The sequence below is a fragment of the Corvus moneduloides genome, chromosome 11 (assembly GCF_009650955.1).
Source record: "Corvus moneduloides isolate bCorMon1 chromosome 11, bCorMon1.pri, whole genome shotgun sequence".
Classification (NCBI taxonomy): domain Eukaryota; kingdom Metazoa; phylum Chordata; class Aves; order Passeriformes; family Corvidae; genus Corvus; species Corvus moneduloides.
Genome location: NC_045486.1, coordinates 19,263,100 through 19,279,480, shown reverse-complemented (window position 1 = coordinate 19,279,480; position 16,381 = coordinate 19,263,100). Strand labels below are relative to the sequence as shown.

The 16,381-nt window shown below is 45.5% G+C and overlaps 1 protein-coding gene across 1 annotated transcript in view; it reads right to left on the bottom strand.

The window, feature by feature from the left end:
* The window catches only part of SLC6A1 (solute carrier family 6 member 1), a 45,561-nt gene extending 32,913 nt beyond the window's left edge, over positions 1-12,648 (bottom strand). The window contains exon 1 of the mRNA XM_032120653.1: positions 12,387-12,648. The gene's annotated coding sequence lies outside the window, so the exon portion shown is untranslated. The remainder of the gene's footprint in view (positions 1-12,386) is intronic.
* Between the last annotated feature and the right edge of the window lie 3,733 nt (positions 12,649-16,381).

The window sequence follows — 16,381 nt, the reverse complement described above, 5'->3', positions numbered from 1 at the left end:
CCTTAACCTTCAATAATAATGCTGCTACACTCTCCTAACAGCCTCTTTTCATCTCCAGCATGTACAAATGACTAAGTATGAAAGACTTTTTGCCTCGTGGAAGCAAATAAAGGCAAATAAAAGCACACAAAAGCTCCGGCAAGGATCACGGTCACTGGGGAAGAAAATAAACCTCAGCGTAAGTAATTGGGGGTGGTGTTTGTTATTTAATTTTTACCAATCTCTAACCTGAGAAGAGAATGCCCTGGGATGCCATAGCCAAAATTGCTGGCAGGAGGTGTTTCATGAGGGAAAGGAGATGGAGAAGGTGCTCCTGCTGCCCTGAAGCTGCTCTGCCAGACCAGAGCCCAAATCTGCCAGAGCCAGGCCTGGGCACTCAGCACGTCAGGGTCACCAGTGGTGTTGGAAGCCTATGAAAACCAAAACATTGCCTAAATTATTTGGAGCTGCCACATCCCCAAAGTAAAACACTTCCTTTGGTGAAAACATGATGTGAAAACATGGTATCAAACCCTCTGCCTGCCTTCTGGACGTGCTGCTCCAGCCCCCTGGGATGTGGGTTTGTTTGAGGACTGGAGGCAGCTCCCATCTGTCACTGTGTCATTTTTTGGAGGTGTTATTGTTTTGGGTAAGAGTAGGTAGAACCACATGTCGGAATGCAGCAGAAAGAGCATCATTCCAGCCTGAATTTCTCATATTTAAAGCAAACACTGACTGTTGATCAGCAGCCTGTGAATGGCACCTGTTTTGTGTCATTCCCCACATTGCACCACTACAAGAGCCCAGTGCTGAAGAGGAGCAGCAGCCAACACTGATTTGACCAAGACTGCAAGGCCAAAATGTACAGAATTTGACCAAAACACCCAGATTTTCACCAGATACTCGGTGTTTCTCAGCCTCTAAATTCCTGTGTAACTCCCAGTGCCCAATCAGGCCAAATTTAGACCAGATACTGTCTTCAAATGGATCTCTAATCGGAAAAGGATGTTGATTTTAATGCTTGAAAAGGTGCACCTTCACCATTGCAGTGGGTGGGGTGGAGAGAGGGAAACAAAGTTTTAACACTTCTCTTTATTAGCCTTAAAAATATGACCCAAGATTCAATTTCATGCTTAAATAGGAAGCCACAAGGACTAGAAAAACAATTTCTGTAAAGTGGTGATGAAGAAAAATTAGAGCTTTGAAGATCAATTCAAACTCAAGTAAAGCTTCAAAAGTATTAATAAAACCAACAGAATTTGGGCCACAAAAATAAAGCATTTTTGTTCTGGATGTATCCCCTGTGCTCCTCCTGCCACCTCCAGTGAGTGCTTCTGATTTTGGGGATATTTGAGTTCCTCATAAACCTGAAAATGCTGCCTGAAAGTGCCAGGGCTGAGTTATTTTCATGGGATGACATCTTGGCACATTTGAGATCAGATTTTTTCTGTGTGACTGGGCAAGTCACTTTGGGTGACATCCAGAGGGGACCGTGGTCTGAAGCTGCCAGACCCACCCACCAGGCAGGCTCCACGGAGCTCCGAGCATCAGAGTGAGGGCTAAAAACACATTTTGACAGAGAGCTAAATTATCCCCTTTTTTAGAGGCTGGCTGTGCCACCTTTGTGCAAGATGAGCTTCTTTCAGTTTCTATCATTTTGTTGCAATTCTTTTTTCTTCCCCCCACAACTCCCACAAAACTCCTTTGCCAATTTTAGCCCAACACAAGGCCTGCACTTCCCCAAGCCTGGTGGAGAGGAGGAAGCTCTGGCAGATGCTGTTTCCTGGTTTACAAAGCCTCTCGACTGACAACAGCAGCTGCCAACACTGCTAATCCAAAGGATTCTAATTTTGGGGCTGCCTCTACGTTTTAGCTCGTGGCTTCTTTTAAATAGCCCTCCCTTCTGAATAAGAGAAGACTTTACATTGGTGATTCTTACATGCAGCTATCATATAGAGCAAAGCAAACAAAAAAAGGCTGCAGGCACATGCACATGTTAATGCAGTTAAGACTCTTGGCAGGAGAAACTGGAAAAATCAGCCCATTTTGGAGGGGGTGCAGTATAGAGAAGAAAAGACCTGAATCTGAGGTTACCCTTTTCAGATATAGCTCCAAGCTAAAGCCACATTTTCTATCTGTTCTGTTTTCTTTGATCCTCAAACTTCAATCCAAACCTTCAAGTTTAAATGGGATTTCAGTCTGAACTAAAAGCAGTTTAAATGGAAACAACGAATTCTTTTCCCCCCACCCCTCCTGCCAAATCAGGAATTTGAAGCTGCAATATCGAGGTGCTTTGCAAATCTATAAAACTTTCTGGCTTGAAGTGATAAGGACAATCAATCAGGGCACTCACTCTGAAGGTAGGAGATAAATAGAACAATTTGTTTTCTTTTCAGTTGAAAAAAAAAGGAAACATAAAAATAATAAAAATAAAAAGCTTAAGATAAATTCGAGCATTTTGCAAGTGGTCAATGCATGAAAACCAGTCCTTGCTGGTTTTGGCTGATGGCTCAATTGCATGGCAATACCAGCAGGGCAAGGCTTCACGCCTGTCCCAAAGGATTTCCAGCCTCCCTTGAAGACAAGCATTGGGGTCAGTCTGTTCTAAAACCTTGGCATCGCTCTGAACGGAACACAAATGCATTTGGGGGGATTTTGGAGCTGTGAATCCCAGCCCTAATTCCCATAACAACAACTCAGCAGCACCTCAGATCAACTTGCTGTAACTAATTGGCCTTTCAGAGATGCAAACCTTCTCCTGAATTCTCACACCCTCACGGCAGGAAGTCTTTGCTTGGCTCTGGGGCTCAGATTTGGATTTGTCAGGTGAGAGGCTCTGGATGCAGCCCCTGCTCGTGCACCTTTCCCTGGACCTGTCAGGCCCTGGGTGAGGGGACTTGGGATCCCTTCCTGGAGGGATCCTTTGCTCCAGGGCAGTCATATCTGTGGTGTGGCACTTTATTTGGGAGGTTAAAAGTGCACCTGCGTGGTTTTTACCTTCTGACTACTGTGGTGGTTTAAATAGGTTTATTTTGAATGTATTGAAGTATCCTACACGGATTTCCAGTGTGGAGGGCACGCACTGAAAACCATCACTAGAATTTTGGTTTGACCTGTCTGTAGCTTCAAAGAAGTAAAGAAGCTTCAAAGTTTTGCTGCTTTGGTCAAAATAAATATATGGAACAATCTCCTCAGGCATCCCTTGAGTGCCAACTAACTAATGGTCCCTTGCTTGGGACCATTACAAATGTCTGGCTCTCACACAAGTCAGTCATTTCTAATATAAGACAAAATATCCACTTTACTCGCTGCAATATAAACACAGATTAACAATTCCCTGCCTCATGAAGGAATTGCTTTGTGGTTTTTTTTTTTATTTTCAACAAACTTACCAGCAGATATCCACGTACCAGCAGTGACATTGCTCAGAACTGCCAACCAGCTGAAAGGGTCATGGAGGCACACAGCACCAAATGCTGGCTTCTGTCATGACTCAAAGCCTGCTGCTTTTATCAAACAGAAAGTTAAGGCACCATCTGGTGAACGTCAAGGCTTCAAGGAGAACTCAAGACAATCTGGAAGCAAAGGTTAGTTCTGCAACCTGGGAGCCACTGTCAACAGCTGGGACAATTTTCCCCTCAGCCTGTGCCCCAGAAGCAGTGCTTGGAGTTCTGGAACTCCTCTGGCAGTGATGCTGAGGCCACACTGGACCAGAACTCACTGGGAAAATCAATCAGGAGCCCAGAGCAGCAAGCAGGAGGAGAAAACCTGCAGGTCCCAGACAAAACAGGGGAAGTTCAGCACCAGGTATATTCCTGACAAGGGCCAGACAAATGTTCTGAGAGACAGCAGAGGTTCACCCTGCTGGTGACACGGCAGGTCCTGTCCCAGGGGAAGTGTTAAATCCTGTTTGAGCCCATTGACCATCCCTGTTCTGAGGGGACCACTGCTCATTCAAAGGCAGAAATTGAATTCTTTACTCTCAGCCACTACAAAACACATTTTCCATGATCTCTCGGGCATATTTTTCAGTAGGAAGCCTTAGGAGGACAACACCTTCCTTGAGGAGGTGAAGGACAGAGTTACCTTCCCCCCACACCATTTGTTTGAATAATAAACCACTTGAGCAAAAATATGACACATGGGAGGTATGATTTTTTTTCCCCTGGAGGAGATTAGGTTGAGCTTGCCTTTTTTCCAAAGGTACACAGTTCATCAGCAAGAAGTTTAAGGAGGAAAAATGTGTTTTCCTATCAGGTAAGAGTGCACACACACTGCTTGCCTTGCTCTCAAAATGGATGAGTCTGCAGCAGTCTGCAGGACTGACAGCTTTAATTTCATCTGCCTGCTCTGACAGAGCATATCAGGAAACATTTTTCCAGATCCACACTTGAGGATTTGAACATTCATACCGACACCACTTTAATCTCATTTGACTCTACAGAAAAAAAAGCCCAACCCAGTTATATGCATTTAGTTACATCAGATAAAACCTTATTTGCTGCAGCAGATAATTTGGTTTGGTGCTTTCTCCCCCACCCCTGTTTTTTGGGAACGGCTTTTTCTCCCCCTCAGACTTCCACAGCCTTCCAATTGCAAGGTTCGTGGCACTTGCCAAGGGTGAAGGAATCTAATTTGCTAATTCAATCATCATTTGCAGACTAATGACTGCGAGCACATATAAAACCAACATTAAAATATCTGAAACAGCAGCTTTGGTGGGGAATACATTCTCAGAGTAAACAAAACCACTTTGCAATTGAAGCATTTAAAGCCTGAGCATGTTTCTGGTTCAGGAATTCAGTCTCTTCCTGGACAGCAGCTCTCTTATTAATGAAATTAGCAGTAATAAAAGCACAGATCAAACCTTCCCCCACAGCTGGGCTCCTCCAAGATCTCCAGCTGGACCCACTTTGGGGTTAAGGCCGCACAACAGGAAGAGCAATAAACCCTCTACTTATCAATCAGTGCTTCAGATTCACTCAAGAAGCCACATTTCTTAGTGTTTTTCTTTAAAATTCCTCAAGCTGCCTATATTCCGGCTCAGATTAAAGTACATTTGTATGAAAATAAACAAAAAACCCAATTTGACCCAACAGCAACACTCAGTTCTCTCTACTGACATGGCTTTGGGCCAGGTCTGTAGCTGATAATGAAGTCTATCAGGAAAAATTCCGTTTCCTGAAGCACATCTGGCAATCCTACCCCTGGCCACCTGTAAAATCTGCCCGTGACCCTGAGCTGGCAGAGAGGGTCCTCACTGGAAAAGGGAATGTACAAATCCACCACGGAGCACACTCCTGCCATTCAAGTATTGCAAATGACCCTTAATCTCAGGGAGTCCAAATTAGATTATCGTGCCAGAGTTTCTCCAGTGGAGATGTGAGAGGAGTGCCCTGAGGCCCTCACAGATGCAATAAAAACCTTCCTTAATTTATCTGAGAAAGCAGCCTCAAAATGGGGACGGCTGTATTTTTTTGGGCAATCAGGAAAATGTGCTGCTTTTGGATAATAGGTGAGGAAAGTTATCCATCAGCAGGCATCCAGGGTCATTTAGGATGGATTAGCAACTATTCCTTTGCTGCCACACCATAGTACATGTTCTACTCCATGCTTTCCCCTTCATGGATGTCACTTTGTCCCACCACAGGGGCTCCTTGGGATCGATGCATTCGACTTCCATCAGCATCTCAGGGCTGCCCAGACAACCTTTCCAAAAAAGAGCGGATTTCCAGGTAAATACATGGAACAGATCTTAGGAAAACATGTGTTTTCACATTGGAACAAATGAGGGAGGTATTGATCTCACATGATGCCTGCGAGTTCTCTCGGCAGCAGCGATTCCTTCCTGCCAGGGCGTTACACAGAGCAGCTCCCAGAGGGCAAAAATCAATAGAGGAACATTTGTCTGTTTTACAGCAAAGGTGCAAAAAGAAAGGTGGAATGGCCACAGCCATTTAACAGGAACTGATTGAGCTGGAACAGGAACCTGGAATGGGAACCTTCTCCTCTTCAGGAAGCACAAAGTTTTCCACATCACCCAGCAGGCTCTGGAGGATCAGGTGGCTGCAAACACCTTCAAGTGCAGCCTCTCCCCACACAAAGCTCCTGTGGTGGGGATCATTCAAGCTTCCAAAGGTCACCATGAATTTAAGAATAGTTCTCATAATGCCTGTCCTCTTCCCCTCTCAAAATCAGAGTGCAATTTGCAGCATCCAAAGGATTTGTTTCACCAATTCCCACGTTTTGGTATGAGCCCTTCAGTAGCAATTTGGTATCCAGATCCTCGGGGAGGTTTTAGCTCCTGAAGTCTGACTATCTGGGCCATGAACAACTTCTACACGCCTGTGGAGTTTGTCAAAAGAGGGGCAGGCTAGAAATAAGCAAAAAATCAAATCAGTGTGTAGGAAATGCTTTGCAGAGAATGAACCTGGAAGGACACAGCTAATCCCAGCTCTGGAACGGGTCTCAAATGCAAAGCAGAAAGAGCCTCCTTTGGTTATCAGCTGTGTCAATCACCATTTCTGCCTTTCTACCATTTATTTGAGGTACGTATTGAAAATACTTCAGGGCAGACCGAAGGCAGGATGGTACTGCTTCAAATCCTTCACAAAGAAAGCCCAGAGTGCTAGGGGAAAGATCCCACGTGTCCCAGAATCAGCACCAAGCAGAGCATTCCAGCAGGCAGGCAGTTAAAAAGGCTCGGAAAACGCCAGCTCAGCTGCCACACACAGCCCTGTTGAATAAGCTCATCAGCTCACCCACTGGAGCATTTCCAGTGCCCCAGCTGACTTGCTGAGCTCAGGGATTTGCTTGGCTACACTGGCACGGGGAGTTTCAGCCCCATTTGCACGGCCACAGTCTGTGGGATCGGTTCCCTCGATCAGTATTTGCCAGTTTATCGTCGCAGGGCTGCGGTGTAAAATGATTCAGTGGTGCACTGGGGCTGAGAAATGACAGAGCAGTGCAGCAGCACACTGAGCCAAGGGAAAGGGAACCTGCCCAGCCTGCAGGGAGTGGGCAAAGACCAACCTTTGCTCAGGGAGATGTGACACTGTTGGTGAGGACATCATTGTTCCCATTCCTCACCTTTGCATTTCCATCTTCCCTGCTGAGGAGTGGCTGCTGAGGGGACTCTGCCAAAGACAAAGCGAAACACCCCTCTCATCCCAGGAGCTGTGATTATGGACCACACTTTCAACCTAAAAAGTCCATTTTGTGCTCTGTTTCTCCAGCCTCAAGTACCTGAAATCTCTCTGAATTACCCTTCTCTTAAGGGCAGACTGCCTTTCCAAGAAGCATTCAGATCAAAAAAGAGAAATATGAATATTTTTCTTCATTTTTCTTCTCCCTTCTGTCCCTTTTGCCATGCAGAAGTGGCATACTATTGGATGACAGGCTAGGACATGATTACTGAAACAGCTCCTAGAGGATCAAAATTATGGTGACCACAACACGGTATCACTGATATCAGCTACCAAGATATAATGTTTGGGGGTTTAAAACTCCTCAAACCCTAAAAATCCCAGCCTGTTCTTAATCCCAAATAGACCTGCTTGCTCTCAGTTGAAAATTTAGCTCCTGGCTTGGTTTTGATTGCTCTACATAAGCCTGACAAGTATTCCACACTTTTTGCCCCACTCCTTAAATTTCTCCACTCACTTGCTGGTGGGACCCACTCGTTTGGAAAAGATTGCTCAGATCCAGAAGTGGGAACTCTTTGCTGCCATCGGATAAGGCAGCAGATAGCCCCAGCTCAGAACCTTTCTCAATTGCAATATAAAACAAGCAATGCTGAAAAAAAACAAGTGAGATTTCCTTTTTTGGATGGGCTTTATATTTAACCTTCAAGTATATTAACTGTGCCATAAAAGTGGATGTACTACTGTCATTATGCACTGAAAAAAAAGCTACTTAAAATCCAAAATTGTATTGTTTCATTGCCTCACTGCTTGAGAGTATTTCCTTTTCCAAACATCTCCTACCCTCAGACCAAGGGAAATGTTAAAGGTGATAGGATCTCTCCAAGTGCTGAATATCCCTCAGAAAATTGCACTTTCAGGTCCTACAAAGCCAAGAGCAGCTTAATTGCCTGCAACTGCGATTCCAGCCACTGCAAATCATATACAGCTCTCCCATGAAAGCATTAAAGAGCTAAGACTTAATTAGCATCCCTGATTAAATAGCAATTCATACAGCCATTATATCTTCCAGTTAGGCAGCGCAGTGCTCTGAAAAAGCAGAGAAGGCAAAGAAAAAAACCACACACACTCCTCCTCCCAGCCAAAAAATTCACCTCCACCCACTTTCTCCAAACTTTATCCTGGGAAATGTTCATTATTTACGACTCAAAGGCCACTGCCAGACACACTTTGAACGCTCCCAGGCAGAGCTTCCATCGGCAAACTCGACCTATCTGAGAGATCAGAGGCTGCCTCAGAAACCCTGGCAAAGACAAGCCCAAAAAGCAGCTCTGAGAGCAGCACCGGTGCTCAGCATGAGAAGACTCCCACAGACAGTCACGTTTCAGCAGCCTGGGGGAGGGAAAGGGGGCTCTCTCAGCAGAGGAAACCCCACGTCGCTGATAAAAGGCTCCAGAACAGGCATTGCTGAAACTCTGCTCCTGCTCTCCCCTGCTTCCACTTCACACTTGTCAAACACACCACAGTGGGAGAGAGAGGATTAGCTCCTTCTCGGGACAGTGGGATGGCAATTCCACACCCCCCTTGCTGCCGGGAAATGGAGTGATGGATAAAGGGGAGCAAGAGCCATACTGGGAGGCAGAGACACATCCCTAGACACCCTCTCCGTGCTGGGATAGCACAGCCAGGGGTGACTACAGGCTGGACTAGGAGCTCGTGTTTTGTGGTGTGGGAAATCCCCTGGATTATGAATTTCCAGTCCTGAATGTAGTTATTCACCCGTTAGCTCTGCTCAGAAGTGCTGCCTTGTGCCTGTTTCTTGCTGGATTTGGAAAGATCTCCAGGCAAGGAGGAGCAGCATCTGTTGCATTATCTACCAAGTGGATAACGCAGCACAAACAACTCCTTCTCCCCAGCCAGCTCCCACCCTGGCCACACTCTCCCAGGCTGGAAGGATCATTCCAGCCCCTTGTGAATCTCATTTTATGAAGCCAAGCAGGAAAGATGTACAAGAAACAGAGATGAAATAACAACAGCAATGAAGAAATAAGGAAAGGCAACAAAAGTAAATTAGGAGCTCATGTGCAATGACCATCAAAGAACAACATTTTATCAGGACAGGTGCAGGATTAACAACACTGATCCTCTACTACAACACGGACTCTCAGTTCTCAAATCATGAAGGCAGATGATTTGTGGCTTTTAATGATAAGGCACAGGGTCAAGAACTGCTCTGGGGTACTCCCACACTGCTCTAGGAAAGCACAATGAGATTTTGGTAGCTTATCTCTCAGACAAGTGGAGAGTTGCACTGCAGCAATATTCCTCCCTGCAGCCAAACTGGAAATCTTAGAAACATGAAATAAGTCTGTGATGAGGAGAAATAAACTGTCATATGACAAGACTCCAGTAAATTAGCCAGACAGACAGAACAATGACAGATGGGATAGAAGAGGAGAAGGAGTTGCTGTATTTAGTGTTTGAAATGTCATTTGGATGCTGCTCACTGCTAATGTGCCTCCTGGGCCTTGCAAAGTCCTGCTCCATTGGCCTTCAGAAAGCCAGAGGTCAAATTTACATAGAAAAATCGGAATACTCGCTCATATCTGAACATTCCCTGCTTCCTGCTAAAAAGCACAACATTCTCAAGTAACTTTCTGGAACAAATGTGCTCTCTGCAGCACAGCTGAACAGTCCCTCACATGCACCACACACACTCCTGTGCCACCTCTAGCATTCCTCATTTCCACCTCTTGTCCCATTCCACACTGTTCCCTTCACAGAGAACTTGGAGCAGCGTCCTTTCCTGTAGAACTGAAGGAAGCTCCCTTTTTCCATCACTTCTAAACCTTATCCAGCTATTTGATGTCAATATCCAAGGCATTGTTTGCTCCCTGATGCTCCCAAACCTCACCAGCCGAGTTCACCTCTGGCTCTTGTTTCTCCAGCTTAGCCACCGGTTCCTGCTGAAAGAGGGAACAACCAAGATTTTTGGACTTGCACAGCCCCAAAGAACTCAAGGCCATCACTGAACATGCAGAATATCTCAGAGATGAGTGTGGAGCAGTTTCAGCTCTTTGCACTGCAATACATGACTGCTCAGTTGAGGAAAAGATTGGAACATATGGTCCCAATTACCTCTGTCCTCCTGCAACCAATATTTTCCTTTTCAGATACAATCTATCTGTCCTGCTTGGCAGCTCAGCTGGCTCCCCCTCTTCTCCTGAGGAGCACAACCACATGCAGATGCTATTTATACACTGGGCAAATTATTTCTGCAACCATTTTTTCCCAACAAGCCCAGCCTCGTGTCCCATCCCAAAGGTGAGAGTCGTGATCTGTGACTATGAAAGATGCCTTGGCACTTTCTGAAAAGTAAATCCAGAGTCCTGGCAAGGTGTCAGCTTTGGCAATTGCATGCTGTGGACCTGTAGTAGCTCTTTTCTAACAAACAGCTGATGAATTCCACCCCAGATATGACTGGGAGTCTGTCCCAGGTTCCAGGAAGCTGCTAAATCAAAGAACAAACTTCATAATGAGCAACATAATTATCAGCCTTATTTCTCATGGATCTGTCCCTACAGGTATTGAGGTGCTCTTTTTCAGCTCCCACAATCCCTTCACAATAGCTGGGCTCAACAGGGATCACAGGAGTAAATCCCTTCCTCACTTTCTCTTCGAAATGCTGGTCAGAAACCCAGAGGGAATACAAATGGCACACGAAACCTCATTTCCCTCAGCCTACAGCAGCAGCTTGGGAGTGCTCACTTACTTCCCATTTGAAAGTTTCCAAGCCTTGGCTGAAAGGACAGTCCCACAGGCACAGGGGTGACAGTGCCAAACGCTGACAAACAGATCTGAAGGGGAGTGAAATGTGTTTTGGAATAATGAATTCAGATTTATTCCCCCTTGCACTGGTTTATAAGGTGCACTGTCACATTTAGGAGCGAAAGTAAACCAAAACAATTTGATTTGCAAAAAGCCAATTGCAGAACAGCTTCTTCTAGGTAAAAAAAAAACAGACCACACATGGAAACTGCTACAGAAAGCCCCACAAATGCCTAATATCTTTCTACCCTATGTCTTAGGGTCCATTTAATTAGTACAATTTGAAAATGAGCACAACATGCTATCAAAAGCACTTCACAAGCAGAAACCCAAACCCAGCATTATTATGAGGCCCCATATTTCTTGTACAGCAATGGCATGTCCTTGCTCAGCTTATCAATGTCCCCAAAAGGCCCAAACATGGGAATTTTGTAGCTCTGCAAGCTCAGCCAGAATGTGAAAGGGAAGAGGTGTTTGGAGCATCTCCTCCCTCATCCCCACCCCCCAGGCTGAACACTTGTCACAGAGCCATGTGCTGCCAGGTACCCAGCAATTTGTTGCAAAGCAGAGAGCTGGATGCTCAATAACCCTCCTGGACTAATTTTTCTTGCTCTCTGGAAACAATTTTCTAGGCCATCTCTCTGGGAATGTCACCTTCCTAATGGGAAGCAAATAACTGCTGCCTCCTCCAGCCCCAGGAGAACACAGCTGAGCTTTACTTTTCTTTTTATTAACAATCTACAGCAGTGATGGCACAGGAAAAACGTATTTTATTCAAAACTGTAATCAACACTTGATGAGAATTACGTGCTTTCCCTCTGTGCTTTTTTTTTCTTTACACTACCATGGATAAGCTTTGCTTTAAACTGGTGAGATTGATGCTGGAAATTAAGGTAACACCCCAGAAGTTTAACATAGCTGAGTAGCAGGAGGAAAACACTGAGCCATGGTTCCATGAGATATCTGCCAGGGAGGAGATGGCTCCATTATTGGAAATGTCCTTTCTTTGCCTCGCTGCAAATGCTTCCATTAAAAAAAGCAAAATATAAAAGCAGCTGAGATGTTCCCAACTGGCTCAAGGCTTCCCAGCAGCTGAGAGAACCCCAGTGAGCACTGAACTTTTCTGGGTCCTGTGACTGGGAACACTGAGAGAAATACTCAAAATACGATCTTACTTTGATGAATTCTTTCAAAAAAATTAAAAGATAATATTCAGTACCAACATTTCCGAAAGTAATGCTGAGCCTAAGGCAGGACCACCGAGCAGCATTGCCCTGCTCATGCAGAGCTCTTGGAGAAGAGCTACAGGAATAGGGAATAGAGGAGAAAAATCCCTTCTGCTCCCTCCACTGTCCCTGGCTCCTGGTTGGGAAGAGAAGGAAGGAGAGAAGTAGCGAGCAGGCAGAATGTTATATATATAATATGTATATTCCTTACCTGCCACAGAGAATCCCAAGGCAGCTCCTCATTCACAAGAGGCTGTTACAGCTTTGGGACCAAACCACCTCTCTGCCCCATCCACAACGAGTTCGCAGAACCCTGCCCTGACTCCTTTTCCAAATTACTTTTCTATTCACCAGCTAAAGGCGGCTGCACACACCATTCCCCAGCGGCTCGTTCACCTCCCCAGCAGCAGCAGAGCTGTCCACGTTTCCCCACGGCAGCACTCGGCCTTGGAAGGTCCCCTGACCCTTTTGTCCCTGATTTCAAGCTGGGAACACTGTGGTCTCACAGAGCTGCCGTGTTTCTAAAGGAGCCAAAAGTGTTCCTCAGGCTCTGGGCCCAGGAGTGCATTCACCCATCCATCCTGGGAGCCCTTCCCTCTCCACTCTGGGAGGGAAGTTCCGAGGGATTGGAAGCCAAATACTGCTCCCATTGTTCAGGGCCAGCTGAGGGGAGGCAGCACCGGCCCCACAGTTCCTGCAGCCCCAGGAGCGGGAGGCTGGGGGAACAGAAGCTCTTTTTGGGAACGCAGCGTTAACCTTGGAAAGGGAAGCATTCAAAAGGCTGAGGACTGTCCCAAAACAAATCCTGACCTATATAATAGAATAGGTTTTGTTTACTGAGGCATGAGCAGATACTACTCCGCTGCTTTAAGTGAACAGGCCCGGCGCCAAAGCTATCAATGGGATTATATCTGCTTATGCTGCTGGGAAGTTCTGCTCTTTGCACAGCATTCACTGAGGTGTAAAATGAGCACTTAATGTTACTTGCTTGGACTCATTGCAAAAGCAATTGCTGCACCTGTTCATACCAAGGCACAAAGTTCTTTCATTTTTTACCAGAGCCCAACACCACAAAACCTGGATTGAAATAATAAAGCTATCTTTTATATGGCTCCACATTTCTTTATTCTTTACTAGTCACCTCCTTTCCAAAACGCATTTTTTCCAAAGAAGTAGAAATAAAAATCTGTTTCTGCCTATTAGACAATGAGCAATTCCTTGGCTCTCCACAAGAACAGAAATCTTTCAGTATTGCACAATATTGAGTGTGAGCAACACATCCCAGCTCCTCTGGAGCTGCATCTTCCAGGTATTAACCAGGCAATGGGGACTCCTCAAGAATAAGACATGTTATAGTTCATTCTTTAGCCTCTGAGTGCAACGAAATAACAAAACAAGTCAGATTTTTCCACAGAAAAATCACAGTCCTTATCTGCATGGCACAGATTGAGTGAAGAGTTCTCCCCTGTGACTGAGCTCTAAGCCAGTCTAAAGCAGCTGTGGACCTACTCCAAATATCCTGCCAGACTGCAGGGATTGTGCAAACAGGGGCCTTGGCTCTGGAAAGCAGTGAATATCCTCAGCCTCCACTGGGAGCCCGTGTCACTTTGAAGGAAAAGGGTTTTTGGCTAAAGAGAGCAAATTTTAACCAGCCTAAACAAACAAACAGCACACCATGGTATAAAGTCATTGCAGTAAGGAGAGGAATCTTCATCTCCCTGTGGCTACAAACACTTGTGTGCTTGGAAGAAGCAGAGAAAGTGAGTGATGTGCATAATTTATTGATTTATTGTTATTTTTCTGCTACCTGGGCAAGTGCAGACACACAGCAAACCCAGCTCACACAGTGCTCGTGTATGAGCCTGGTGACCTCCAGAGGCTCTTCCCAACCCAAATTTTCTGTGAGGGTGCACCACAAATTTTGGAGATGTCCATCACCTCTAGAGGTGGCTCAGAGATCCTGGGGGAAGCCAGGCCCATGGGGGCAGCTGCTGTGGATGAAGCTTTCCATCAGAGAGGGCAGAACAAATCCTCCTGCCTTTATTTATTTATTTATTATTTTTTAATGGAGCAAATAGGCTCCAAATATTGCTTCCTGCTGGTGTAAACTGGCTGAAGTGCCCCCCACCATTCAGATTTTGCACTTCCATCATTCCCATCCTGTTCAAACCACAGGACCTTTATGTTTTATCAACACAAGCATCAAACTCTCCCTGTAATCCTGAAGGGATAACACTCAGGGCAAAGCTGGCTAAACCTTGTCACACTTGAGCAGGGCCAACGCTATTTGCACATTTTTATAGTGTTCTGTTTCTTCAGGTTTGTTCAGGATAAGAAAACTTGTGCAATCCACAGCAATTCACTGCCCACCTCAATGGGAGACAAGGAGAAAACTGAGGAAAGTCGGGTTCTCTTGAGCTGTGGAAGCATTTGTGGGTATCACGTGGTAAAATTAAATAGACAGAAAAAAAAACTGTGGGAGCATTATTGTTTTGAAACATTATATGGGCAATGGGAACATCAAACATCAAATATTTATATGTCATTAAGAATATGTTGCTAAAAGATCACCATTGGATTATATTGAATAGCTTGGCTGAATGTTTCAAAGGAGCCAAAAATACACACGTGTGCATTTCAGTGGGATGGAGGTGCCTGTCTTCCTTGGACTTCCAAGAAAAATTAAAAACCCCTGTGCTGGATGATTAATGTCTAGTTTGGGTCTGAAATACTAAATTTAATAATGTTTTGGTCTAATGGCTGGCTCAGACTAGGGAAGGAAAGATGTGGATGGGGGCAGGAGAGGGGTTACAGCTGCCAATCACCTCCACAAATAGCACTGCCATTTTTAGGATCCATTGGACCAGATCTTGAAGCCTTTTATTAGCAAAGAAATTCCCATTACCTGCGAGTGTTCCCCACAGGACAGCGCTCCACACCTCGCATAATTCAGCTCCTGAATACAAACCCCTGTGTCTAACTCTCCCAGCATGCCATTTTTATGATGATTTTTGTTATGCACCACATCCTCCAGTGTTCAGCAGCTCTTTTTAGGGCTTATCACGGCGCGATGACGAAGTGTCAGCTCCGAGCTCCCCTCGAAGATCCCCCCTCCCTGCGAGGATGCCAAGCTGAGATCCCACAGGCGAAGGCGCGCTCGTGTTCTATCACATGTCAGGAGCCAGAGACAACAGCCTGGAGGGTGCCTTTCCCCCCCCCCAACTCCTGTAAACAAAGGAACTCTTTATTCCTGGAGTAGTAGATCTGGCAGGAAAGCTGTGAATCCTGACTGCTACATGGCACAGAGAAACCCTGCTCCTGCAAAGCAAAGCTCCTACAAACAAACCGTGGTGGTGGAGACATTTATTTGCAAGTTTAGACACCCCCACACACAATTCACTCAGGGGTGTGCTGTGTATTTCAGAGTGATTCCGGTGATGGAATTTCACTCTGGTTTTAAGGAAGCTGTCACCATTACACAAACAAAATATAGAGCCTTGTTTTAAATTGGATGGAGGTTATTTTAATTTGCTCTTCCAGAACTGGAAACATTTTGTGGAAGCAGCACTGACATGAAGTAGCTGGAACTGAATTAAAACTGCGAGAAGAATAAATGGAAGCAGCATTCTTTTGTGATTCCCATCCTCCAGAGAGAACAATAACCAATTCAGCTTTCCTGGGCAAAATAAGGACCCTCCCACACAAAAAGTCACAGCAGCTCAGCTGCCACCCAGTCAACATTTTATGCTCCCCATAACCATCTAAATGCACAGAACTGCATTGTCCACTGCTGTAAGAGCATCCAGGCCAGTGGAGCTATGGCTTTCTGCAAAGGCCCCGTTCCTCTCTCTTCCAGCTGCCCAAACTCGACTCCAAGAGCTTCCTCTCATTTCCAGCAGCTGTGTGCAAACTCTCCGTCTTGAAGGCAGGAACACCATGGAGAAAAAGCTGCTGTACAACCATTCCAGCTCGGAATAAAGCTTAGAACAAACCCTTACAATCAATTCATATAAAAACACAGAAAATGCCTTTAAAAAATAATAAATAAACAAAGCAGTGTGGTCTTAACCAGCCCAACCCAGCAGAAAAGACAAGGGGATGTGGCAGATCCACAGATTGGCTCGCAACGTGCTTCCCCATAGAAACCATCCCGGCGTAATCACTGGTAGTACAAGCACAGCAGGATGGATGGCACCCATGCAAATC